The sequence below is a fragment of the Pan paniscus genome, chromosome 5 (assembly GCF_029289425.2).
Source record: "Pan paniscus chromosome 5, NHGRI_mPanPan1-v2.0_pri, whole genome shotgun sequence".
NCBI lineage: Eukaryota > Metazoa > Chordata > Mammalia > Primates > Hominidae > Pan > Pan paniscus.
Genome location: NC_073254.2, coordinates 35,597,712 through 35,624,210, shown reverse-complemented (window position 1 = coordinate 35,624,210; position 26,499 = coordinate 35,597,712). Strand labels below are relative to the sequence as shown.

At 37.8% G+C, this 26,499-nt stretch overlaps 1 protein-coding gene across 3 annotated transcripts in view; it reads right to left on the bottom strand.

The window, feature by feature from the left end:
- Positions 1 to 26,499, bottom strand: part of CDKAL1 (CDK5 regulatory subunit associated protein 1 like 1) — a 704,387-nt gene that overhangs the window by 249,266 nt on the left and 428,622 nt on the right. The gene's annotated exons all lie outside the window — the stretch shown is intronic.

Sequence of the window (26,499 nt, the reverse complement as noted above, 5' to 3'; positions counted from 1 at the left end):
TTTTATGCATTAAAAATATAGATTTATTTATATTAGAGGGGGAAATTGTGATTTTAAATTCCCCTTTCTGGCAGTCTGTGGTCTCTACAAATAAAAAAAATCTAACTTACCCTTTTTCGCAAGGTTTTGCCCAATGTTAACAGAAGAAGTCATTTGATACAGAGGCATTTTGAAATGTTCGATTTTGTAATTTTTGTAACATCACGGTTGGTTTTTTTTCTTTTTTTGTATTTTGTTCTTTTGGGGTTTTTTGTCTTTTATTTTTATAGTTGATTTTCTTTAAGAGCAGGCTTTGCAGTGCTCTCTTTGTGTTTCCAATGATTAGATCTTTCCAATGAGCAAATGTGTTGTAAATTACATTATTAATACCTTATGTTAACCTGGCTAAAGAACTAGGTAAGCATAAGCCTAAATAACAATGATTAAGGAAATCCAGTACACTTTATTTATTTATATGCTAAGAATTTCCTTCAGAACAGGCACAGTGGCTCATGTCTGTAATCCCAGCACTTTGGGAGGCTGGGCAGGCAGATTGCTTGAACCCAGGAGTTTGAGACTAGCCTGGGCAACATGGTGAAATTCTGTCTCCATAAATAATACTACGATAAGCCAGGAGTGGTGGTGCACCCCTGTAATCTCAGGAGGCTGAGGTGGTGGGATTGCTTGAGCCCGGGTGGTGGAGGTTGCAATGAGCCAAGATTGCACCACTGTACTCCAGCCTAGGCAAGAGAGACACACTCTGTCTCATAAATAAATAAATAAATAAATAAGAATTTCCTTCTATCTTAGGTGAGAAAAAGTGATTTCCACATCAAGTACTCTGACTTTTTAATGTTTCAAACTTAGAGACTGCAAATATAGAAGACAGCTAGGGAAAAAGATATTTCAAAGATGAGTCTAACAAAATGTGTAATATGCTGAAGTGAACTAGGAAGGAAGGAGAGTGATGGGGACCATCAACAATTTTCTTTTCTTTTTTTGAGACAGACTCGCAGTGTTGCCCAGGCTGGAGTGCAGGGGCACGTTTTTGGCTCACTGCAACCTCTGCCTCCCAGGTTCAAGCAATTCTCCTGCCTCAGCCTCCTAAGTAGCTGGGATTATAGGCACCTGCCACCACGCCCAGCTAATTCTTTGTATTTTTAGTAGAGACGGGGTTTCACCATGTTGGCCAGGCTGGTCTCAAACTCCTGACCTCGTGATCCACCCGTCTTGGCCTCCCAAAGTGCTGGGATTACAGGCGTGAGCCACTGTGCCCGGCCTCATCAAAAATTTTCTATATAATGTTCAGATGATTGCTATTGCCCTATCCTCATAGGATCATCTCTCCACAGAATTCACTAATGGGCACGATTCATCAGAGAAAACTGGGAATTATTTTGCAAGGGGTATCTAAGACTTAGTCTCAGAAAGTGCAAGAACGCATTCCAGATGAAATAACATATACCAAGTATGAAGCTACTCTGAGTAAAATTAACATTTTAAAACGTCTTCGGCTGAGTGAAATGAAGAAAGGGAAATTCAATCCCTTACAAGTTCAATGATTACACATTCAAAACGACTCATTAAAACTAAAAACAAATGGAATACTCCCATCTGGGTGTTTGATTTTATTTTCTCCTAAATAAACTTGATTTCTCATAATCACTGATTATATAAAAGAAGTTCAAAAATGAACGCAATATTTCCTTGTCAGAGCATGACAGCCTCCTCCTGCTCAGTTACCCAGTTTCAAAACCTCTGAATTTCTTGCCCTCATCCACTACACCCCATCAGATAATATGTATTTCTGGTGCTACCCAACCCTCAGAAGTCTCTTATTTTCTAAGTCCATCTCTTGAGTGTAACTTTGCACTATCCAGGTCTCACAATTTTTTCTTACAAACCATAACGTAAGTCTGGGTCTTCAAATGGGCAAAGGGTAGGTAGACCTGGAGGGAACAAAGTGGTGGTGAGAGTATTTTTAATTAGGTCCATTTCCAGGTCTTCAACTTCTTTTGTAGTTTTTCTTAAACCTGGATTGTCTGTGGTGAAGGCTTGATGCTGTGTATCCTCTCACACCTCCCTCTCTCTCCCCTTTACTGAATGGCATCAGGTCACCAAACACAGAACACGTGAAGTTGCCTTTTTTAAGCAACATAAGGAGTTCTCATGCCTATTCACCCCCAACATCCATGCCGTTAAAGACTGCATTTCAAACAATTTTAATATTTATGCTGTTTTGGTGAAATGTATACTAGTAATAATTTAATAACAATCCAGAGGAAATGTTTCTCTTAAAAATATTTGGAGGACGTTGGCTCAAGCCTGTAATCCCAGCACTTTGGGAGGCTGAGGCGGGCGGATCACGAGGTCAGGAGATTGGGACCATCCTGGCTAACATGGTGAAACCCTGTCTCTACTAAAAATACAAAAAATTTGCCGGGCATGGTGGCGGGCGCCTGTAGTCTCAGCTACTCGGGAGGCTGAGGCAGGAGAATGGCGTGAACCTGGGAGGCGGAGCTTGCAGTGAGCCGAGATCGCGCCACTGCACTCCAGCCTGGGCAACAGAACGAGACTGCGTCTCAAAAAAAATCTATATCTATATCTATATCTATACCTATATCTATATCTATCTATCTTTGGAGGCTTCTAATCAGAATAATGTTTGTATTTTATTTTATACATATATTTTGATACACAGAAGGATGATACAATGATCAATAGAAGACTTTCAAGCTTAAAAATATATTGAATTGGCCAGGCGTGGTGGCTCACGCCTGTAATCCCAGCACTTTGGAGGCTCAGGAGGGTGGATCACCTGAGGTCAGGAGTTTGAGATCAGCCTGGCCAACATGATGAAACCCCATCTCTACTAAAAATACAAAAATTAGCCAGGTGTGGTGGTGCATGCCTGTAATCCCTGCTACTTAGGAGGCTGAGGCAGGAGAATTGCTTAAACCCAGGAGGCAGAGGTTGCAGTGAGCTGGGATTATGCCACTGCACCCCAGCATGGGTGACAAAGTGAGATGCTGTCCCAAAAAAAAAAAAAAAACTATGAAAAAATTTTAATATCAATATAAATCATTTAAAAAATTATTTTGAGGTAACAGCAAACAAAAGTGTCAATACCACTCAGTAAGAAATGCAGTCTGGACTTCGTCGGCCGCACTCCGCTCCCAGACTTAGACTCTTTCCATTCCTATCTCCTGTCAGTGGCTTCAGGTCACAATGCCCCTGCTCACCCTTGAACCCCCGGGAAACATGTTCCTATCAAAAGCAGACCTACTGCTTTTCCCAGAACATGCTCCTGGCTTTTTACCCTTATTAAAATGTTATCCTCACTCTAGAATGCAATTGCTCACCTCTAAGCCAACCCTGCCTACTAAAATCCCATCCATGCTTCAATTATCACTTCCTCCTGTTTCCCAATGTACCCAAAGTATTAATTATTTATTTCCTGTTCTCATTTAGAGTGTTTTGTGTCTCTATCAGGCAATTATCACATTGTACATTATTAGTTGTTTAGCATAAAGTTTGATAACTTTTTGTTGAATTGAGTTGAATAACAGCTAATTTTACCAAGAGTCAATGTGCTCAAGTGAAGCAAGCCATAGATTCAATATACACAGACACACAATTTTTCATTTTGACTTTTTCAATGACCTGGTATATGCCGCTAGGGAAACCTCAACTCTAGATTGTTTATACTTACATTTCTGCATTTTAAACTTGAAGATTACACTCTTACTTTTTATACAGGAGAATTTTTTAATGATCAGTTAACCAAAAATAATTTTTCATCATTTGCAATTATGAAAGACTAATTATGAATATGACTAAATTATAGGAGCCTAAAATTAAAATCCTTTTTAAGATAAATTAGATGCAAGGAGGTCACATAATGAGGCAAATCAGTGGGAGAGTGGAGGATAGTGTACTAATACTATGCTAGTGCCCCAACAAACAAAAACTCTATATTCTCAACAACAAAGCAATTCCACATTCACTAGCCATTTTATACTCATTTTACCATTCTTGTTACCATTTACAGGATGATGATTAATTTCATTTTAATTTTTCACTGAAAATTAAAATTTGCAAATGAAAAATTCCTACAGGCCACTTCAAAGAAAATATACTGTATTTCATTACTCAGTAATAAATTATTAGCTTGTAGTCCAAAGAGAGTATGAAAATCTGTTAGTCTCAAATATAGCTCGTTTATAGCATCTCAAATACAGCTCAACTTTACAGCATCTGTATGTCTCACCTAACATCTGTTTCCTGTTTATATTTTTCACATAGTATTTTGCGTTATTCGTCATAATTATATATTTCTGCAGTAAGCAGAAGTATCAAATAGCCTCCTTCAGTCTCATCTGGATGTAATAAAAGAACCAAATTTTGAAATGGCAAGACTGTGAAAGGAAACATCTACCTTTAATCATAACAGAAACAGCTGATTGCCCTTTTTCCTGCACTGTGGCACTTACTAATAACTTTAAGAAAAACACTCGCCACATGTGAAGCTCTGAATCAGTGTAGGATCTGAAGAGCTACTCATTGGTTGAATCAGTTTCAAGCTGACTTTACAAAACCCTCCAAAGCGGAACCTCTGCAACATTTTATGTGGAATGTCCTTTAGGATTCTGACTACATAGTAGCTGGGAAGGCACATCTGTGATACATTACAAAACCAAAGAAGTTGCCAGCAAAGTTTTTAATATTTCATTTTAAAAAGCATACAATTTTAGTTTAGTATTCCCTATATCAAAATTTGAGTAGTATCAAATTTTAGATTCAGTCCTATGACTTTCAGTCTACAATTGCTTATTTTCTCTTAAGTCAGTGAAATTTAATAAATTAGATTAATTCATTAATTAGATATTAACAAAACATTAACTTTACATAAATAATGATTATTATTATTATCATTAATATTTTGAGACGGAGTCTCACTCTGTTGCTCAGGCTGGAGTGCAGTGGAGCAATTCCAGCTCACTGCAGCCTCCACCTCCTGGGCTCAAGTGATCTTCCTGCCTCAGTCTTCAGAATAGCTGGGACTACACATGTGCATCACCACGTCCAGCTAATCTTTTTATTTTTTGTAGAGATGGGATTTTGCTGGGTTGCTCAGGCTGGTCTCAAACTCCTGTGCTCAAGGGATCCGCCCACCTTGGCCTCCCAAATTGCTGGGATTACAGGACAGGCATGAAGCACCACGCCCAGCCTATATAAATTATTTTTTAAAAATCATAGAATGAGGAAACTGGAAGGAACCTAGGAGATAATATAGACCAAACTCTTCTCTCATCACTTCTACTTCCAAAGACAAAGACCTAAAGGGGTTATATAATTTGCCTAAGTTCACATGGTTACATAGTGCTAAAATTAGAGTTAGAACCAAGGTCTTCAGATGTTCAGAACAATGTCCTCCTTATATACAATTTGTGCCTTTTATTATCAATTTAACTAAACTGTACCAAAGTGTATTCTAATAGAATATGTGGCCCAATTATTTAATCTGCTATCATATATCTAACATAAATAAAATCTTTATATTCCAAATTACCTCATTCTCTTGAATAAGCTTTATGTTCACTACCCATGGGAAAAAAACAACCTGCAACAAATCCCAAATATTTCCCCTTTTCAAGAGGGATATTAATTACACTAGGTCATTTCTTTAAGGGTCTTTACTACTTCCTATCCAAAATCTATTTAACAGAATAGCAGCAACTTTTATACATGATGGGCAATTTTATTAAAGCCAAACATATGCCCACTCTGACCCAGCAATTCCACTCAGGAATATTCAAGAGAAATGAGTGTATTATGTCTGCCAAAAGATATGTACAGAATGTTCTCAGAAGCTTTACTCACAATAGTTGAAATCTGCAAATTAACCTAATATTTAACAGGAGAATGGGTGAACTGTGATATATTTATAAAACAACACTTCACAGCAATAAAATAAAAACAGATTATTGAAATATGCAACAACATCGTGACGCTCATGGACATTCTGTTGGGCAAAATAAATCAAATTCAAAAGAGTACATACTGTATGAATCCATTTACATGAAATTCGAGAACAAGCAAAATTAACAGTGACCAAATTTTCCAATTCAGAATAGAGGTCTCTTGGATGTGTGAACTGGAAGGAACATGAGACAATCACATGAGATTCTAGAAATGCTCTATTTCTTGATCAGGTGATAGTCACATCCAAGTGCACATTTGTAAAGGCTCATTGTGCACTTAAGATCATTGCACTTTATGGTATTTATGTTATACCACAATAAAAAGTTTTTTAAAAATTGGGGAGGAGGCAGTGGTTGGCAAAGCTTAAGATCTAGATGAAAGTCAAGGAGCTACGGTCCAGTCATCATAAATGAAGGAACAAATGGATTCATTTATTCTAATTTCAGTCACAGAATTCAATTTCAGGAACTTTTTCTTGTTTTACAGTATTTACCCCCTTTGTAAACATCACTTAACAAAGAATACATTTTAATAATATTTAATCATAAATGTCTTCAAAATGAGAATTCTACTATAGTGATAAGCTGTGATACATTCAGACAATGGAATATTATTCAGCACTAAAAGAAATGAGTTCTGAGGCCAGAAAAAGGCATAGAAAAACCTTAAATGATATTACTAAGAGAAAGAAGCTAATCTGAAAAGGGTATGATTGCAATTATATGACATTCTGGAAAAGGCGAAACTATGGAGACAGTAAAAAGAGCAGGGGTTGTCTGGGGCTAGAAGAAGGGAGGGGTAAATAGGTGGAATAATGTGGGGTTTTAGAGCAGTGCAACTATTCAGTATGGTACTATAACGGTGGGTACGTGTCATTATACATTTGTCAAAACCCAAAGAATATATTACATCAAAGGTGAACCTTAATGAAAACAATGGGCTTTGAGTGATAATAACCTAGTAAGAGTGCTATAAAGTACAGCAATGCCAAGAATCCTGGCCCTTTAGGGAACAAATCAAAAAGTAAATTAAATTCTCTTAGATATTTTGGGTTTCAGTCAAATATTCTTTGAAAGATTTGTATCTTAAAATTATTAACATCCGTGGGAAGCATTCATTTTGTCCATGCTTAGCCATTTTTTTAAATGTATAATTGAATATCTGTAGAATCAGTGCTCATTTTATGAAATAACTAAGTCAAAGAGACTATTTTTACTTTGAAAATAATACGTGTTGCTTAAATATCACTTTATATTCACACACCTTAGAGAAGAAATGCCCTGATGTTATTGAATAGATGTTATGTATGCAAAGACATCGAATGAAATATATAATAAGCATATACATGAAGCATATGTACTATGTATGTAGTTGCCTAATGTAGTAAAATCAAATAGAATTATTAGTAACATCAATTATGTATCAGGGCATATCACAGACACAGTTTCAAAAAAAAGGGACTACTAAATACCAAGCAAACTTGTTCAAAAATGAAAGCACAAGAAAAGCACAGTCTAGATGTGAAATTAGGCAATTTGGAACATAAACTGAATCTGAGTAATTGCAGCATTGATATCTACAAGGCAGGGATATCTATCACCTGGAGACGGCAGAGATTAACTGGTCAGTCAGTGGGTTCGTAGTTAGCCGGATGGCCAAAAGATCTGGCTCTAATTTGGTATTTTTCCTCCCAATTAGCTCCAATTACAAACAAATGGAACTTCTGAGGTAGATACAGGGACATAAGATAAATATCTATATTAAAGCATTGCTAAAAACAGTCTTCTTGTTTTGGAGCCATGGTCCAAATATCTTATTTGTTTCTTTCCTTTTTTTTTTTTTTTTTTTTTTTTTGAGATAGGGTCTGTCTCTGTCACCCAGGCTGGAGTGCAGTGTTGAGATCTCAGTTGACTGCAAGCTCTGCCTCCTGGGCTCAAGTGATTCTTTCACCTCAGCCTCCTGAGTAGGGGGGACTACAGGAGCATACAACCATGCCCAGCTAATTTTTTTTTTTTTTTGCAGAGACTGGGTCTTGCTATGTTGCCCAGTCTGGTTTCGAACTCCTGAGCTCAAGCAATCTGTCAGCCTCGGACTCCCAAAGTGCTGGGATTACAAGCACGAGTCACTGCACCTGGCCCAAATATTTTATTTCTAAGATGCAACTGATGGTAAACCACACCATCAACTCGATAACAGCCTTTCAAGGAGAAAACAAAATCCAGAAAAATAGAAACCTTACGATATCAATGTTATATATTATTTGTAGAGCATAACTCTGATTTCTCAAATATTAAAGTGTGCCTGAGAATAAAGAATAGCTAGATATTAATCACTATCACAAGACAAGAGAAACACAATGTTCTTTTCATTTTCCCTATCCAATGTGAAGTTGTGGCAAAGATTGCTGGTTGCCCTAATATCCCTTCTCTCTTCTTCAGTAATAAAATTCCCAAATTTTAACTACACCTCTGACCACCAAGCTGGAGATTAATTGCTCATATGGTCAAATAACAAAGTTTGGGCAAAGCCAAAAGCTTGGATTTAATATGACTAGAAGAGATCTGCTACTTTTGGGTCAGGCCAGTAGAAGAAATGCATGCCATGTCTTTCCATTGTCTTTTCTGCTTCTGCAGCCTGGGATGCTAACATGACGGCAGGACAAAGAAGAGCCATCTTAGACCTAGAGAGGGAAGACACACACTGAAGACAGCAAATCCTCTAGAGAATCTTGGACCACCCATCTGTGGACTGTGAAAGAGAGAAATAAACTTCTATAAGCCACCATATTTTGGGGCCTCTTTGTTTTATCCTTTTCACGTTTTCCCTAATGTAAGCGTTTTCTATATAATACTTCACAGTTATATATCGTCTACAACAATAATTTCTTAAAAATTGTTTATAGTCATTGCTAGTTAGAAATGATGACCCAGGCCAGGCAGGGTGGCTCACGCCTATAATCCCAGCACTTTGGGAGGCTGAGGTGAGCAGATCACTTGAGCCCAGGAGTTCAAGACTAGCCTGGGCATCATAGGGAGACCCTGACTCTCCTAAAAATACAAAAATTAGCTGGGCATGGTGGTGCATGCCTGTAGTCCCAGCTACTTGGGAGGCTGAGGTGGGAGGATCACTTGAACCTGGGAGGCAGAGGTTGCAGTGAGCCGAGATCACACCACTGCACCCCAGCCTGGGTGACAGAGCAAGGCCCTGACTCAAACAAACAAACAAAAGATGACCCATGTTGCTTATGATCCTATGTTGGATCACCTGGCAGGATGGCAGCAGCTGAAGCAGAGACCCCAGTGAACACTGGCATGCCTCTGCTGCTGTTCACAGTGACTGGCACTGAGAGCCACCTTTCCCTCCACAGCCTTTGGAAAGTCTCACATTTCCCCATGGGTCCTACTTCACTCCCCCGTCACTGGCTAGCTTTCTCCTTCCCCACAGGTACTTTTGACTTTGGCTTACCCTATCAATCATGAGAAAATAAACATTAGGAATATGTGACCCAAAAGATACCTTTATATAGAAAAGATACCTTTATATTTACATATGTGATACATTGTTTTTAAGGTAAAATTCCAAAATCTCAGTATAGTAACAATGATAATAATGATAGCTGATAACTCTTGAGCACCTTTTATGTGCCAGACACTATTCTAAGCATTCTACATATATCAATTCATTGTTCTACCAATGTTACTCTATTATAAGCTAAATAATGATACTCCATTATTTAAAGTCTTTTTTTTTTTTTGAGACGGCGTTTCGCTCTTATTGCCCAGGCTGGAGAGTAGTGACACGATCTCGGCTCACTGCAACCTCTGCCTCCCGGGTTCAAGCAATTCTCCTGCCTCGGCCTAAAGTCTTCAATTTATATAGCATCCCAGAAAGCACTAGTGATATGTTATCTAATATTCTTTGTATAGGGTAACTGCTAATATGCCCAGTTGATATGTGAAAACATCAAAACCCATAGAAATGTGAAAATCTGTCCAGTGCTCCACAAAAATCAGCAGAACATCCAGGCCCATGTCAAAGACTGGCCCTGACAGCAAACAGTCAACAATGCTCAGTTCTCCTTTCACGGTCTCTGAGTTCTAAAATCAAGCATGCTTTCCTAAGAGAAGGGATGTCCATAAGCTTCACAATTCCAAGGGCTATGGATTAATTCACTGATGACCCACGTTCCAAACAGGAAATGTGCCTGAAACTGAGGGAATTAACAGAGATGGGCTGTTCATTCCCTTAGGAATGTGGGCTAGGCTGGTGGAAGAGCAAAAGAGAAATAAAAATAAGTTGTTTATCCTGCTTTCTGTTTCAAACTTTCTTCAAAAAATCTGAAGGACTTGGGAAGTTGAAACATAACTTCCACGGATAAAACTGAGTGTCTAAAAGAATAGCTGGTGCCTTGAGAAACTTAACTAAAGGCTAAGGAAGAGCTAAGAGTGTCTCAAGCCTGAGTGATAAGAAGTGACTGCCAGGGGGCTGTGTCTGAGGCCTCATGAACTTGGCCACCAAAATGATCTCCAGTCCTTCTACAGGGCCACCAGTGTGGAACAATAAGAGTATGCAGAACAATCCATTTTTGGCAATAGAGAGATCTTGTGATATGATTTTCTGTAAATTTCACTTTACACTGTATTATTTACAGCATGAAAAGCACTTGCAAGTGAGGAAGGCCATTCTATCCAAAAGAATGTTTCTTTCTCAGGTGTTGAATGGAGGACTCAATTCAAGTGAGTCTCTAGGCTCACTACAGAAACAGAAGCCCTTGGTGTCTCAGGCCTCTCTGACTTAGGATTATAGAAATGATATGCCACTGTCAAAGCAAGTGTTGAGATGATTATTTCACACCAAATATCAGATAATAAAATGGAACAACAGTTTTTTCACGTTATTTTTTTTAATTCTAGGTCACATCAAGTAAAATGAGTTTAAAAATATTTTGGAAGGCCTGGAATTAGAGAGCAAGTGGAAAATTTAAAATCTACATCATTCAGCTTAAACTCTTCAAAATGGTGCTCCCTTTTCAGATGACTTACATGTGAATGGAATGATCACGATTCAACTAATTTGCCAGATTAATGATAAAACTGATTCAGATTTAAATCTTCTACTTCTGTAAACACTTCAATACAATAATGATCCATGTGGTTTGAAGGATACTGGAATAAAATAATAAAGCTATAACAAATATGTTAGTAATAAAATTGTTATATTCTAAAATCTGTTACTTCTATGACAGTAACACAATGTACTGCAGATTTCAAAATGACTCTTTAAGTTTTGAAATTGATTATCCCTGAAATATCAATATTTTTCTAGTGATCTGTTGCAAATTCTAGAGTTTATACCTATTAATTTTAAGTTTGATTATCTTTTTAATTTAGCAATGCAGCATCAAAAGCAAATATCTTTCCGATCAACAAATGTCCAATCACCTGATGTGCATAGCTTTTGGAAGACTATGCAGATGGTGTGACACGGCATAGTAAAGGGGACATCATCTATCAAGAAAACAAAGCTTCTTTAGTGAATCTAGACCAACAGCAGCTTTGACATCATGAAAGACAGTAATTGTGGAACTCAATTATCTATCAGAATAGAAATAACAACATAATATTTGATTTGGTTCTTAATAAAAGTATCAGTTTTTAACAGGGAGAGAGACCGTGCATGGTGGGCTCATGCCTATAATCCCAGCACTTTGGGAGGCCAAGGCAGGCAGATCACGAGGTCAGGAGTTAGAGACCAGCCTGGCCAACAAAGTGAAACCCCATCTCTACTAAAAATGCAAAAATTAGCCGGGTGTGCTGGCACGTGCCTGTAGTCCCAGCTACTCAGGAGGCTGAGGCAGGAGAAACATTTGAATCTGGGAGGCAGAGGTTGCAGTGAGCTGAGATCATGCCATCGCACTCCAGCCTGGGTGACAGAGCGAGACTCGGTCTCAAAAAACAAAACAAAACAAAACAAAAAACAGAAAGAAGCAATTAACCATCACAGGCAAGATTCAGTCTATCTATGCCATATTATTTCTTGTGTGGTATCCAAAGCCAGAAGTATCTAAAGAAGTATACATTTTAGTCTATAAGTCTCCATGCTTTCTGTGATGGTGATTCAATTAATAGTGATCATTTGCTGTCAATAACCTGCTAATGAAATGAGTTCTTCCTCAAAAGCTTTACGAGGAAGACAGCACCATAAGTGATGGATGCACCTTTGACATGCAGCACAAAAATTAAGCAAGAAAAGTGATTCAACTTCACATATTGATGGTCTGATAGATACAAGGCAGTCCCTTTTCAGGCATAAATTTTTATTGACCTCAGCAGGAATGGTGGAGTTAAGACTCTGAAAATCCTCTCCTTCATAAAAACAATGAGAACACTGACAAAAATTGTCAGTCAACTTTTTCAGAACTCTGGAAATTAACTAAAGGTTTGCAGCAATCTGGGTGGTGTTCATTAAAAAACAAATAAATCTTGGTAAGAACATGGAGATATGTGGTGTGTTTGGCCTACCCTAATCTCACCTCCCACTTTCTAGCTCCATGGTAGCCTTGAAAACCAACAGCCTTCAATCATGAAAACCAGCAGCCTGGAAGCCACTTGAGGGGGCATAATAGAGTTGTAACTTCTTCAAAGCCCCATTCCCAGAAAAACTATCATTATTGGACCTCACTAGTGGTTCCAAGGAAGGCTCCACTCACACAGCTTGCTTATTTAACCTGACCTGGCACTAACCCAGTGAGAACAGTCTTTTGCCCAAAGATATTTGTCAAAAATAATCAGCTGCAATTGTTTAACATCAGGGCTGCCTCAGGCTGTGATAACAGCTGGGACAAACAATAAGCAAATCAAAAAGCTTAAAAAAAAAAAAGGCAGGGAATGTGATATCCATACAAAGCCTAAAAAACACTGACATATTTCCTAGAATATAGAAGGTTCCATGTATGCACAGGGCTGGGTGTGTGTTTAGGTTATGCACATGCTGAGAACCAAATATCTGAGAACGTGCTAAACTCTCACCTCTGGCTAAACCTGATACTTGGCAGAAACAGGAAGTAAAGGCAAAGGTGGAGTTATAAGCTACCTGATGGAGCATCCCAGGCAAGGTCCAACATATACAATCAGGCCTCCCTGCAAAAACTGAGAGACTTACTGGTTCCAGGCATTTAAGGAAATCTCTGTCCAATCATTAGCTGACTATTAAGCTAAGTGGGTAGAGATTTCACTGGTCACACATGACAAAGAATACAGACTTTACAGAATTACAGTGGACCCTTAAAAACACGGGTTTGTACTGTGTGAGTTCACTTATACATAGATATTCTTTTGTCTTTACCACCCCTGAGACTGCAAAATCAACAGCTCCTCTTCTTCCTCCTCCTCAGCCTATTCAGTATGAAGATGATGAGGATGATGACCTTTATGATGATCCACTTCCACTTAATGAATAGTAAATATATTTTCTCTTCTTATGATTTTCTTAATAACATTTTCTTTCCTCTAGCTTACTTGGTTGTAAGAATACAGTATATAATACATATAACACACGTGCATTAATTGATTGTTTATGTTAATGGTGAGGCTTCCTGTCAACAGTAGGCTATTAGTAGTTAACTTTTGGAGGAGTCAAAAGTTAGACATGGATTTTTGACTGCACTGAGGGGGTACCTCTAAGCCCTGCATTGTTCAAAGGTCTGAACTATAATTCAGAAAAGTCACCAAATAACAACAACAAACTGTAGGGAGTGAGAAGAATCCGATTTCCAGAGCTGCCACATTATATTATTCAAATGTCCAGTATTCAATAACAAAAATCATAAACCATAAGAAAACCCTCCAAACAAACAAGAAAATATGGTTTGTGCACAGGAAAAAAGGAGACAATAGAAACTGTCCCTGAGAAAGCCCAGATATTAGACTTTACTGGACAAAGACTTTAAATCAGCACTTTAAATATGATCAAAAAACTAAAGAAAACCATGTCCCAGGAATTAAGGAAAATCAAGAGAATGATGTCTCACCAAATAGAGTACCAATAATGAGACAGAAATAATAAAAAAGAACCATATAGAAATTCTGATATAGAATGTATAAGAACTAAAATTTAAAAATTATTAGAAGGGCTCTGCAAGAGATCTGAACAAGCAGAAGAAACAATCAGCAAACTTGAAGACAGGTCAATTCAGATGACTTGATGGGGGGAATAGAAAGAAAAAATTAACAGAGCCTTAGATACCATCAAGCACACCAACAAACACATAATGGGAGTTCTAGGAAAGGAAAGAAAGGAGCAGAAAGAATATTTGAACAAATAGTGGCCAAAACCTCTCTAATTTGAAAAACAGCACTAATTGGCTGGGTGCGGTGGCTCACACCTGTAATCCCAGCACTTTGGGAAGCCAAGGTGGGAGGATCACTTGAGCCCAGTTGTTCAAGACCAACCTGGAAAACACAGTGAGACTCTGTCTCTATAAAAAATACAGAAACTAGCTGGGTGTGGTGGCACACACCTGTAGCCCCAGCTGCTTGGGATGCTGACATGAGAGAAGTGCTTGAGCCCAGGAAGTCAAGGATGCAGTGAGCCATGACTGCACCACTGCACTCTAGCCTGGGTGACACAGTGAGACCCTGGTCCAAAAAAAAAAAAAAAAAACCCAAAACAAAAAAGAACATTAATCAACACATCCTAAAAGCTCTAGAAACTTCAAGTAGGATAGACTCAAAGAGATCTACACCCAGACACATCATAATCAAACTGTTGAAAGTCAAAGACAAAAAGCGAATCCTGACAGCAGCAAGAGATCAGCAACTTATAGATAAGGGATCCTCAGTAAGATTAACATTTGGTTTCTCCAAAGAAACCATATGGAAGAGAGGGAAGTGAGATGATATAAAATGCTGAAAGAAAAAGACTGCCAACCAGGAATTCTGTATCCAGAGAAGCTGCTCTTCAAAAATGAAGACGAAATTAAGTCATTTCCAGATAAATGAAAACCAAGAGGAATTAGTTGTTAGCAAATCTGCCTCTCAAGAAATGCTAAATGGAACCCTTCAGGCTGAAATGAAAGGACTCTCCAATCCGCAGGAAGAAATAAAGAGCAGCAGTAAATGTAACTGCATATGTAAACATAAAAGACAGTATAATTGTGGATTTTGTTTGTAACTCGTTTTTATATTATCTGATTTAAAAGACAACTGCACAAAGTGCTAATTATAAATCTGTGCTACTGAGCATACACTGCATAAATATGTAATGTTTATGACAGTAACAACAAAAAGAAGTGGGGAGGGAAGGGAACTACTTAGGAGCAAAGTTTTCATATGTTATTATAATTAAGTTAATATTGATCAAAATTAGAGTGTTATAAATTAGAATATTAATTGTAATCCCTATGGTAACCACTATAAAAATGACTTAAAATATATATAGTAAAAGAAACAACAAAGTAATTAAAATGTCATACTAAAGAATTTCTATTTACTACAAAATGAGGCTGTTATGAGTTGAACTGTGTCCCCTAAAAAGATGTAAATGTAAGTCCTAACCCCCAGTAGCTGTGAATGTGACATTACTTGGAAACAGGGTCTTAATAGATATACTCAAGTTAAAATGAGGTCATAATGAATTAAGGTGGACCCTAATCCAATGACTGGTGTATAAGATGAGGACATTTGGAAACAGAGACAGAGGAAAGAATGCCAGGTGAAGACTGAGACAAAAATTGGAGTGATATGTCTATAAGCCAAGGAATGCCAAGTATTGTCAGTAACCACTAGAAGCTGCGGGACAAGAACAGAACAGATTCTCTCTCAGAGTTCCCAAAATACCCAGTTTGTGGTACTTTGTTACAACAGATAAACCAATACAAAGGCAATAATGGAAGAATATAGAAACAACAACAAAAAATAAAAAGAGTCTGCTGAGGTAGGAAAAATAAAGACTGAAAACGTAGGGGCCACTTAACTAAAAGATTAATGTCTGAAATTTCCACCAATCAGAAGGTAGCCTAATATTCCATATGACATTGCAAAATAAAAGCTGATACAGAGTATGCTTTTAAAAATATTTTAACATTAAACTATGAAGACTACTTCTTTATGACCATATATTAGAAACAGACTTGATGACAGTATTTTCTCTAATCAATGTTATATTGATAGTAAACTTTCTGCAACAGTTTTTAAAAACACACAATAATACATGCTACAAACAGAAACCATTTCCCCCCTCAAACTAATGAATAATTGGGGATCTTTCAGGATTATGCTAAACAATCAGTTTGATTTTCTCTGGCCTATATGCAGCATCCTCTGATCCTAAAAGTGATTTATTAAACATGGATTGTGCCCATATTTAATATTCAATAGTTCTGATATAACACATGCAAATAAAAAAGTTCTGAGCAGTAGGAGTCTATAATAATAATAATCCTTATGTTTCCAACTTAGGACATAATCATTATTTACTGTTAAATGATATTAAAAAATTTTTGAACTTAAATTTTGAAAGCTTAACATTTTCAAGTGGAGCATTTCTGTGGTAGGGTCAGGAAAATGTAGAGAACAGATGTATATCAGACCTAAAAGCAACAATTTAGTATCTTAGAAATAAACAGAAGCAGATGAAGGGAACGGACTTTGCTTTCTGACAAACATGCAGAATGTCCCTCAACTATTCTATGAACCATTAACTTCATTACCCACCTGCCTGTTCTAGATCATGAATCACCTGAAAATTCCATTACCTACCTGATATAAAATATGACAATTTCATTTTACTAAGTGCTGAATTAGCAAGTGCCTAAGGTAGCCTTTCATAGGCTATTAAAGCAAAGAAGTCAATACCGAGAGGATCGTAGAATAGAAAAGTGTAAAGGAAACTACGTGGATTGCCTTATGTGTTAGCCATTCTCTGTGCTTGTGAAGGAATGTCAAAGGCAGCTTTTCTCAATGGTTTGAGCATAACTGACTTCCTAAATTAATGAGGAAGATAAAGCCCACAGCTGGTGTATTATGGAGTTTGAACTGCACTAATTTTGACAGGTGACATGAAAGGCTTCTCAGCTACTCCGGGTGAAATTAAGGATTCAGGGGACTGGCAATGTGAAATGCCTTTTAAGATGTAAATTAAACCATATACATATCTAATGCCCTTCTATATAAACGGAAGTGTACACTAGAATACTAAAAGATGAAGAAGGAATAGATGTGTGTCATAGTTGAAATATGTAAATTTTTATGTTTTTCAAGTATGTTAGAGTGAGAGAGATCTTTATATTTATTTTAAAAGAGTATTTTTCCTCAAAAAACATACATAGAGAGAGACATGACCCAGGATAGATATTCAACTATGATTATAATATTCCCCCTCCCCTCCCCTCCCCTCCCCTCTCCTCTCGATACAGTGTCTCAATGCTCAGACCAGAGTGCAGTTATATGATCATAGCTCACTACAGTCTTCCCTCTTCCCTCCCCTCCCCTCCCCTCCCCTCTCCTCCTCTTCTCTTCTCTTCTCAAGATACAGGGTCTCAATGCTCGGGCCAGGGTGCAGTTATATGATCATAGCTCACCACAGTCTTGAACTCCTGGGTCCAAGTGATAATCTGGCCTCAGCCTCCTGAGTAGCTGGGACTACAGATGTGCGCCACCATACCCAGCTAATTGTAAAAAACTTTTTGTAGAGACGGATCTCACTGTATTGAACAGGCTGGTCTCAAACTCCTGACCTCAAGCAATTCTCCTGTCTTGGCCTCCCAAACAGCTGGGATTACAGGTGTGAGGCACTGCACCTGGCCAAACATCAGTTTCTTTATAAAGGATTTGCTAAGGCCTTTTCACTCATCATCTTGACAACCATGGTATCCCTATGTTCTTTTCCTCTCAGGAAAATTAATCGTCTCTTTTGGGAACAAATATCCATGTGTCACTGCATTTTATAAACAATATTCAATAATTTGGGTCAATGGCAAGAGGGAAAAAATGATGACAGTGGTTGAGAAGTTCAGAAGTTTTGTTATTTTGTTTTCAACTTCTGTTTAAGTTCAGGGGTACATGGGTAGCCCTGAGACATAGGTAAACTTGTGTCATGGGGGTTTGTTGTACAGATTATTTCATTACCCAGCATCCGTTAGTTATTCTTCCTGATGCTCTCCCTCCTCCCACCCCGCCATGGCCCCAGTGACAGGCCTCAGTGTGTGTTGTTCCCCGCCATGTTTCCATGTGTTCTCACCATTCAGCTCCCACTTATAAGCAAGAACACGTGGTATTTGGTTTTCTGTTTGTGTGTTAGTTTGCTGAGGATAATGGCTTCCAGCTCCATCCATGTCCCTGCAAAAGACATGATTTCGTTCTTTTTTTATGGTTGCATAGTCTATGTACCACATTTCTTAATCTAGTCTATCACTGACGGGCATTTAGGTTGATTCCATGTCTCTGCTATTGTGAATACTGCTCCTATGAACATACCCATGCATGTGACTTTATAACAGAATGATTTATATTCCTTTGGGTATGTACCCAGTAATGGGATTGCTAGGACAAATGGTATTTCTGTCTTCAGGTCTTTGAGAAATCTCCACAAAGTCTTCCACGATGGTTGAACTAATTTACACTTCCATCCACAGTGTATAAGCATTCCTTTTTCTCCATACCCTCACCACCATCTGTTATTTTTTGACTTTTTAATAATAGCCCTTCTGACTGGTGTGAGATGGTATTTCATTGTGGTTTTGATTTGTATTTCTCTAATGATCGGTGATGTTGAGTTTTTTTTTCATATGATGGTTGGCCACATGTACGTCATCTTCTGAAAAGTTTCTGTTCATGTTTTTTGCCCAGTTTTTAATGGGGTTGTTTTATTCTTGTAAATTTATCTAAGTTTGGGAAGTTCAGAAGTTTATACCACAATGTGGATTAAAGCATTTCAGGACAAACATGAATGATTTGGCTGTTTATATTCTCACACTAGATTTATTCTCTCATGCCTGCTTTCTCATAATATAGACACTGGAACTGAGAATAACAGTGAAGCACATAAGATAGGTCTCTGTATAAATTATTGATGGCCATATAAAGAGAATTTTTAAGTATGATCCAGGCATGTTCTTGTGTTCCTCAGGAAGACAGAGGTACCCAGTATTTTCAACATGAGAAACATTTACCCAGAAAATATACCTGGCACAATAAGGATAAAATAACATTCAGCAGCAACAAAGTGCAATCTGTTCTGAAATAAAGTCTATTTATAAGTTCATTTATTTTGGGGTCCTTCAGTCTACATGTAATCATGAGGCTTACTCACCCAGACTTAACATTACAAACAAAGACTCAGTAGTAGGAAGCAACAAGCTCGGTAAATTTTTCTGAGGAGTAGCTGAGATCAAGAAAGGCTTTGGCTTCTTGGGCAGGGTTGGAATTAGGGGCTGAGGCCTGGACAAGGGCACAAGCAAGTAGTATCACAGAACAAAGAGGCCGAGACCGAGGTATGGGCAGAGATGCAGGCCTTTTTTTTTTTTTTTTTTTAGTGGAAGGGCCTGACTAAAGCTTCCTGCTGCTCAAACCCAGAACTAGCAGAGAAGTTGAAGAGTTAGAATGTTAGGTAGAGCCTATAATTTTGCTATGGGGAAGTAGCATTTCAATTTCATCTTTTATCAGTATTAGATCCTTGGCAGGCAAGAAAGGACATTCCTTTCATCCACATCTTCCCTTCCAGAGAGGCTGTTCCCAGCTCTCAGAATTAGGTTCCCAATGAAGCCTGATAAACTTAAAATGTATATGAGCCCTTTTAATATTTGATAAAAGTTTTCTCTCTTTAATATTCGGAAAGACACAAACTTCTGTTTCTAGTTTTAGGTGTTTCACTGACCTCTTAAAATTTATTCGCAAGTGCCAGGGTAAGAATCAAATAGAGCACTGATGATAATAAATGGCAAAAAACAGTGCCAACAGTTAGATCAAACCACATACTGACATGTCTCAAAAGCTACAGGTGGATGGTTGAAATAAAAGATTTTTCCTTTCCATTTCCTTGCTGAAAATAAGTAATCTAGCATGTCTTTTTATTCATCAAAAGGGGAAAAATATTTTGTATACAACAGTAGAGAATATATTTACATATCATTCTATTATTCCAGAAAGTATAAATCCTAAGGAAAAGAAATGTTTAAAGACACAGCTTGAACTGCTGAGTTCAGTTTGGAAAATCTGTATTGCTTTGATGAAACATAAGCACAGCATGTATTGAGTTTGCTATTATTTTGAAACTATGAGGCATTTTTTAAAACTCGGCAAAGGCAAACATATTATTAATGTTCATAAATTACCATGCAACAAAAGTCCTTGACAGGTATCTACTGTCTTTCAGCAGATGAATTTATTTCACTAAATATAGAATTAGCTTAGAATATAAGGTCATTGAAGTAGAAGTAAACATATAAAAATCTAGGGTAGCAGGAAGCTGATTTGTTACGGTGATTAAAAGATTTCCAAACCAAAAACAGAAGAGATATTTAAAATATCACTATTTGTAATTAACCTTATGATGACATGTACCATAAGTATACTAACTATAAATCTTGAGCAATACTATATATTTTAATTCAAGCTAAATAAAATGTAGCATAATATCAATGTGAATGTTAGTGTCAATGTTGTTTGGCAATATTTTACAAAGTAATATGTTTAAAAATATACAACTTGTTTTATTATAATTTGAATATATGAATAGTCCTTAATAAGCACTTGCAATCTAGATTAACCAGTTTGCCCTCTCTGGCGCAGGTTGTAAGTACTGCACTAAAATTCTCATACAATTTTGAGACACGCAAGTCTCTTAAAGGGAGATAAGTTACTTTGAACTATTCATGACAGAGGGAGGACCAGGATAACTTTTTAAAATAAACATTTTAACTTTTATTTTAGGCTCAGGGGTACATGTGCAGGCTTGTTATATAGGTAAACTTATGACTTGGGGGTTTGGTGTACAGATTATTTAGTCATCCAGGTACTAAGCGTAGTACTTCATGTTTTTTTGTTGTTTTTCTTTTCTTTTTTTTTTTTGAGACGGAGTCTTGCTCTTTTGCCCAGGCTGGAGTGCGGTGGCGCGATCTCAGCTCACTGCAAGCTCCACCTCCCGGGTTCACGCCATTCTCCTGCCTCAGCCTCCAGAGTAGCTGGGACTACAGGCACCCGCCACCACGCCCGGCTAATTTTTTGTATTTTTAGTAGAGATGGGGTTTCACTGTGTTAGCCAGGATGGTCTCGATCTCCTGACCTCGTGATCCACCCGCCTCGGCCTCCCGAAGTGCTGGGATTACAGGCGTGAGCCACTGCGCCCAGCCGATATTTTCTTTTTCTGAACCTCTCCCACCTCCCCCCGATCTCCCTCAAGCAGGCCCCAGTATCTGTTGTTCCCCTCTATCTGTCCACATGTTCTCATTATTTAGCTCCCACTTATAAGTGCGAACATGTGGTATTTGCTTTTCTGTTCCTGCGTTAGTTTGCTAAGGATAATGGCCTCTAGTTCCATCTATGTTCCTGCAAAGGACATGATCTTGTTCTTTTTTATGGCTGCACAGTATTCCATGGTGTACACATACCACACTGTCTTTATCCAGTCTACTGTGGATGGGCATTTAAGTTGACTCCATGTCTTTGCGATTGTGCATAGTGCTGCAATGAACATATGCATGCATGTGTCTTAAATACGTAAAATCCAGATACTTACTCTTTTCCTTACTGCCCAAGAGCTTTAACATCTTTTCCCTATCAGCCAATTCACGAAACTAAAACCAAGACAAACTGTCTGATTTTAATGTATCCTCTCTAGTGGAGATTTTAAAAAGCAGTGTAAGTTAAGAAGCAGGAAGAGAAGAAAGAAGTTAAGAGCCTAGATCATCTACAAATTCGATAATCATACAATAAGCTCATTTGTTCTAGACAACCCTAAAGATACTATCTATCGCTATAGTATTTTAGCTGGGCAAATAAACATAACGCATCCCTTTGATGAATCCCTAACCATCCAGTACATCTTCACAGACATGTGACTCATGAGAAACATATATGACAACTGTTCCCAAACTCTTCCAAAACTGGATGCTCAGCAGATATGAAGGTACTTCAATACATGAGGCATGAAGTCAAGGAACAGTTAATAAACTAAACTTTGAGCTATCACATCATTCAGTAAACATTTATTAAGGGTATGAAGTGTGTGTTATCACAGGCACTGACATACAAAGATGGATAAGACAACATCTCCCTTACGATAACAGTCATGTTGGATTTCTACATAAATAAGTAATCATGATGCGTCATCATGAGTGCCCAAAGAGACAGAGACCTGTTGAAGAGGGGTACTATGAAGCACAGAACGTATGTGGGAAGAGTTTGGGAAGGCTTCCTTGAAGATGCAGTAGAGTAGAAAGCATTTGCGAATTAGAATAGATTAGAAACCAGTTCAGCGGCTAACTGGCTATGCGGTTTAGCCAGTTATCTAACCTTTTGAACCCATGGCTTCTCAATTAACAAAACAAAAATAACAGCCAGGCACAGTGGTGTATGTTTGTAGTCCCAGCTAAGGCAGGAGGATCATTTGAGCCCAGGAGTTCAAGGCTGTAGAGCGCTATGATCACACCTATAAATAGCCACAGCACTCCAGCCTGGGCAACAAAGCAAAACCCCATCTCAAAAAAGTGGGCAAAAGAAAATTGAGGATAATAATATCTATATAGCTAGCCTGTTGTAAGAAGAAAAAGAGATCACACATGTAAAGCACTCAGTTTCTTGCAAACAATAAGCACTTGATAAATTGTACTGATTTTATCAGTTAGCAGTGATTTCAGGTGCCTCATTAGCAGCAGCCATTATACCACTATCACTGGTCTCATGTGAACCTTGTTGGGTTCACATGTATTATTTTCAGTCTGAATTAATACTTTAGCTGTAGGCTACCTACCACCAGGAGGACAAAACTAAGCAATGTAGTTTTAAGAGTAATCAAATTCATAAACCGCTTCACTTTCTGCAAGGTCAGAGTTCATTAAAGGAATATGCAAAGGTTATTACATTAGCAATATCAATAGGAAAGCAAACACAGGGAAAATACATCTTATTTGCCACCACAGGGGCGATATATTAGCCAACACATGTAGTAGCAAATATTAGTATGTCTGATTAACACATTACTACCAACTGTCATCATATGGTAAGGATATCATGAGAAAAAGGTAATGTAAACATTTCAGGAGTATGAAATGGTAAAAAAAAAAAAAGATATATAGGAGATATCATTAGGGCACTACTCAAGGGACAAATGAATAAGAATGTAATAGAAAAAAATAAGTACCCTGAATGTCCTCAAGGGCTTATTCTTATCCTTTAGGCAACAGGGACTTTAAGGTGACATAAAGCATGTTTATTGTTTTATCTATTGATTCTATTATCATATGCAAGTTTACTACAGCATTGTATAAGCTCATAGGTATATTTCTTCAATTCCAGAGTGTTTTTTTCACAATATATATGTTTGAGATATCTTTTGTCAGCTATATCATAATTCAAATGAATCCTATATTGTTTTTTAAGGGCAGTGATACTAAAAATAAGGTTTGCAGATGTCCCAAACACACACTTCACTACTTGTCTGCCTATGAGTGATAAAGAGTTCTCCTTCCCTTCCTTTTATTCAGTACACATGTATTCAGTATTTGCTATATAAAGTGCCACACACAATGCTAGACTCTTGAAGAAACCTTAAAAGTGATCCTGCGTTAAGTGTAATGTGCATCCTCTATTCCTATGGAGATTGAATAAAATGTATTCTCAATAGATGTATCTTTCCCCAGCATACTTTTAAATAATGATAAAAACTTTGGTGCTTTCCTTTATATAACTTTCCCTTTAAACTGTTCGGTTTTTTTTCTTTTAAGTTGGTAAAAGGTGTTTTTAAAAAATCTGAGAGTCAGGTGAATAAGAAGTGAACAGAATGAAGAGGAAGGAAAACAAACCAGCCAAGTACTCTCTAATTAAAGTCTGTTGTGTGAAGCATCTTCTAAAAACACAAGAAGGCTGAGTCTTCCCAACAAAATTCTCAAGAAATCCTTACCCTGAAGGTTTTAAAGCATCAGGGTAGTTATTTCAAGAGTGGATTCCTTCAATCCCTATAGTTTAAAAAATCACCACCTTCATTTGTTGTTTTTTTTTTTTCTGTTTTCATCTTCTGTTTTTTCTTATTGGTGAACTCCGTTCACCCTTGAGATAAGTCAAGTAATTTCTGTAGAGTGGTCTAAGCCTAGTGAGAGGAAAATGTAAATGTACAAGGTATTGCTGTGCACAGGACTGAGGAGCACCAGATTTGGGCTCCCTTCCCTACTGCCCTTTTTGACACTGGGAAGCCATGTAGGCCTTCTGGGGCTCAGTCACCTTTTCTGTTACATAACGATGTGTTTGTGGAATCCTGAGTGTTCTGGGCTCTGCCATGCAGAGGAGGATGAGAAGAAACAGCAAGGTGTGAAGGTCTGGTCCAGGAAACAAAGGAAGAGTTTAAAACCTCTTACTTTGAGATGGTGTAGACCTTTAATTCTTGCATATCTTTGTTTCCTTTTGCTCTGTTTCTTTTGGATGGCTTTCTCCCTGGGTGTGGTATCACAGCCTGGATTACCTCCTGCACATAAAGTGCAGAGTAGTGGGTGGCTTTCTGTGGGGAACAATTCTCACCCTTGAAGCTCATTTACTTCATCATCTTTTGCTGCCTCTTCTGGCCAGGGGTTAGGATTTCAAAGTTCAAGACTACAGTGTGGGCTCTATAATTTATTTTATGAAGAAGGCTCTTCCTTTTTTTTTTTTTTTTTGAGATAATCTTGCTTTGTCACCCAGGCTGGAGTGCAGTGGCACAATCTTGGCTCACTGTAACCTCTGCCTCCTGGGCTCAAGCGATTCTCCTGCCTCAGCCTCCTGAGTAGCTGGGATTACAGGCACCTATCACCCCGCCCAGCTAATTTCTGTGTTTTTACTAGAGACGAGGTTTCACCATGTGGGCCAGGCTGGTCTCAAACTCCTGACCTCAAGTGATCCACCTGCCTCAGCCTCCCAAAGTGCTGGGATTACAGGTGTGAGCCACTGAGCCTGGGCAGCTCTTCCTGTATTCATTCTCATATTCACTCATTTATTGAGCCACTACTGGGTGGGATAGATCCACAGACAGATATAACAAGATTGTTGCCTCAAGATGACAATGTAGGAGGAAAGGCCAACATGATACATACTTCAAAGGATTTAAAAAAATATAATGTCATGACCATCAAAACTTGTTATCACTCCAACTACGATCTAGGAACTAAACATCTGGTGTTTTCCAGGCAAAGTATAAAGTTATATTTCAGATCTTTTGTTGATTTTTAGACGCTCCCCGAGTCTGGCACTACTTCAGGTGCTGAGCACTAGGATTTGCTATACACACAGTATTAGCTGCTGCAATCTTGCAATCAATTAAAATGTTGAATTTATTCCAAGGAGTATTTGGTTAGTTACCTCAGAGCCAACACAAGATTTTTCTTCCTTGTGCTTCTTCCTTTTTGAACTTACCTGACTCTATCTCTTGTGGGTCCCTGGATCCCTGATCAGATCTTTTCCAATCCAAAAAAAGTGGCTGTTATCATAAACCTTATATTGATGGGGCCTGTTTCCCTTCCTACCCTCCACATGTCTAGTATATCTCCTGGTCTTCACAATGTATGCCTCACATTTACTGCAAACACAGCAAGACTGTCACAGCTCTTAGCATATTTGATTTTTTTTTTTTTTTTTTTTTACAGAGAATCACTTTGCTTTATCAAGTGTTGAGTCAAAGTGTTAAGTAAAAGTTGACATGCCTGCAACTTATTTTTAAATAGCAAATCATAATCATCCCACACTGTCTAAAGTACTAAACTTAACATATAAATCATATACCCTTACTAGAAAGAGCTAGCTAGAAAAATGTAAATAATAAAATTAAAATTGCTAAACTCCCTCATTATGTATTTATAATTAGCAGTCAAATTATTAACTCTGTTTTCAGAATTTCTGAAATAGGTTGTTGATATTAAGGAAGCCATTCAACAAAAACCTCAACAAGTATAGTCTTAAAATCAAATCAGCGAAATAATCTTTTAAATGTTTAGCTATTCATTAGCATTTGCATTAAATTTCAGCAACAGTGGTTGCTTTTAGCTTTTGGGGATGTTATTTTTCTGCACAAACATACTGCAAAGAACACACGTGAAAAAAATAAAAGTTATTCATTTTATTCTTTACACATGACTTTGCAATTGCACTAATCAGATTTTATTTCCATAACTATGGGTCTAAAGTAATTATTTTATTTCTCAAATAGTAGTCATGGATCCTAGCAAGTACTTCTTCATTTATATGGTTGCTCTCCTGTCCATATTCTTTGCTCATATTTACTGTGTCATTTGCCTTCAGGTACCACAGTTACCTGGACATATGCCCATTTGCCTAGTTTGACACAGCTACTTAAGGGTAA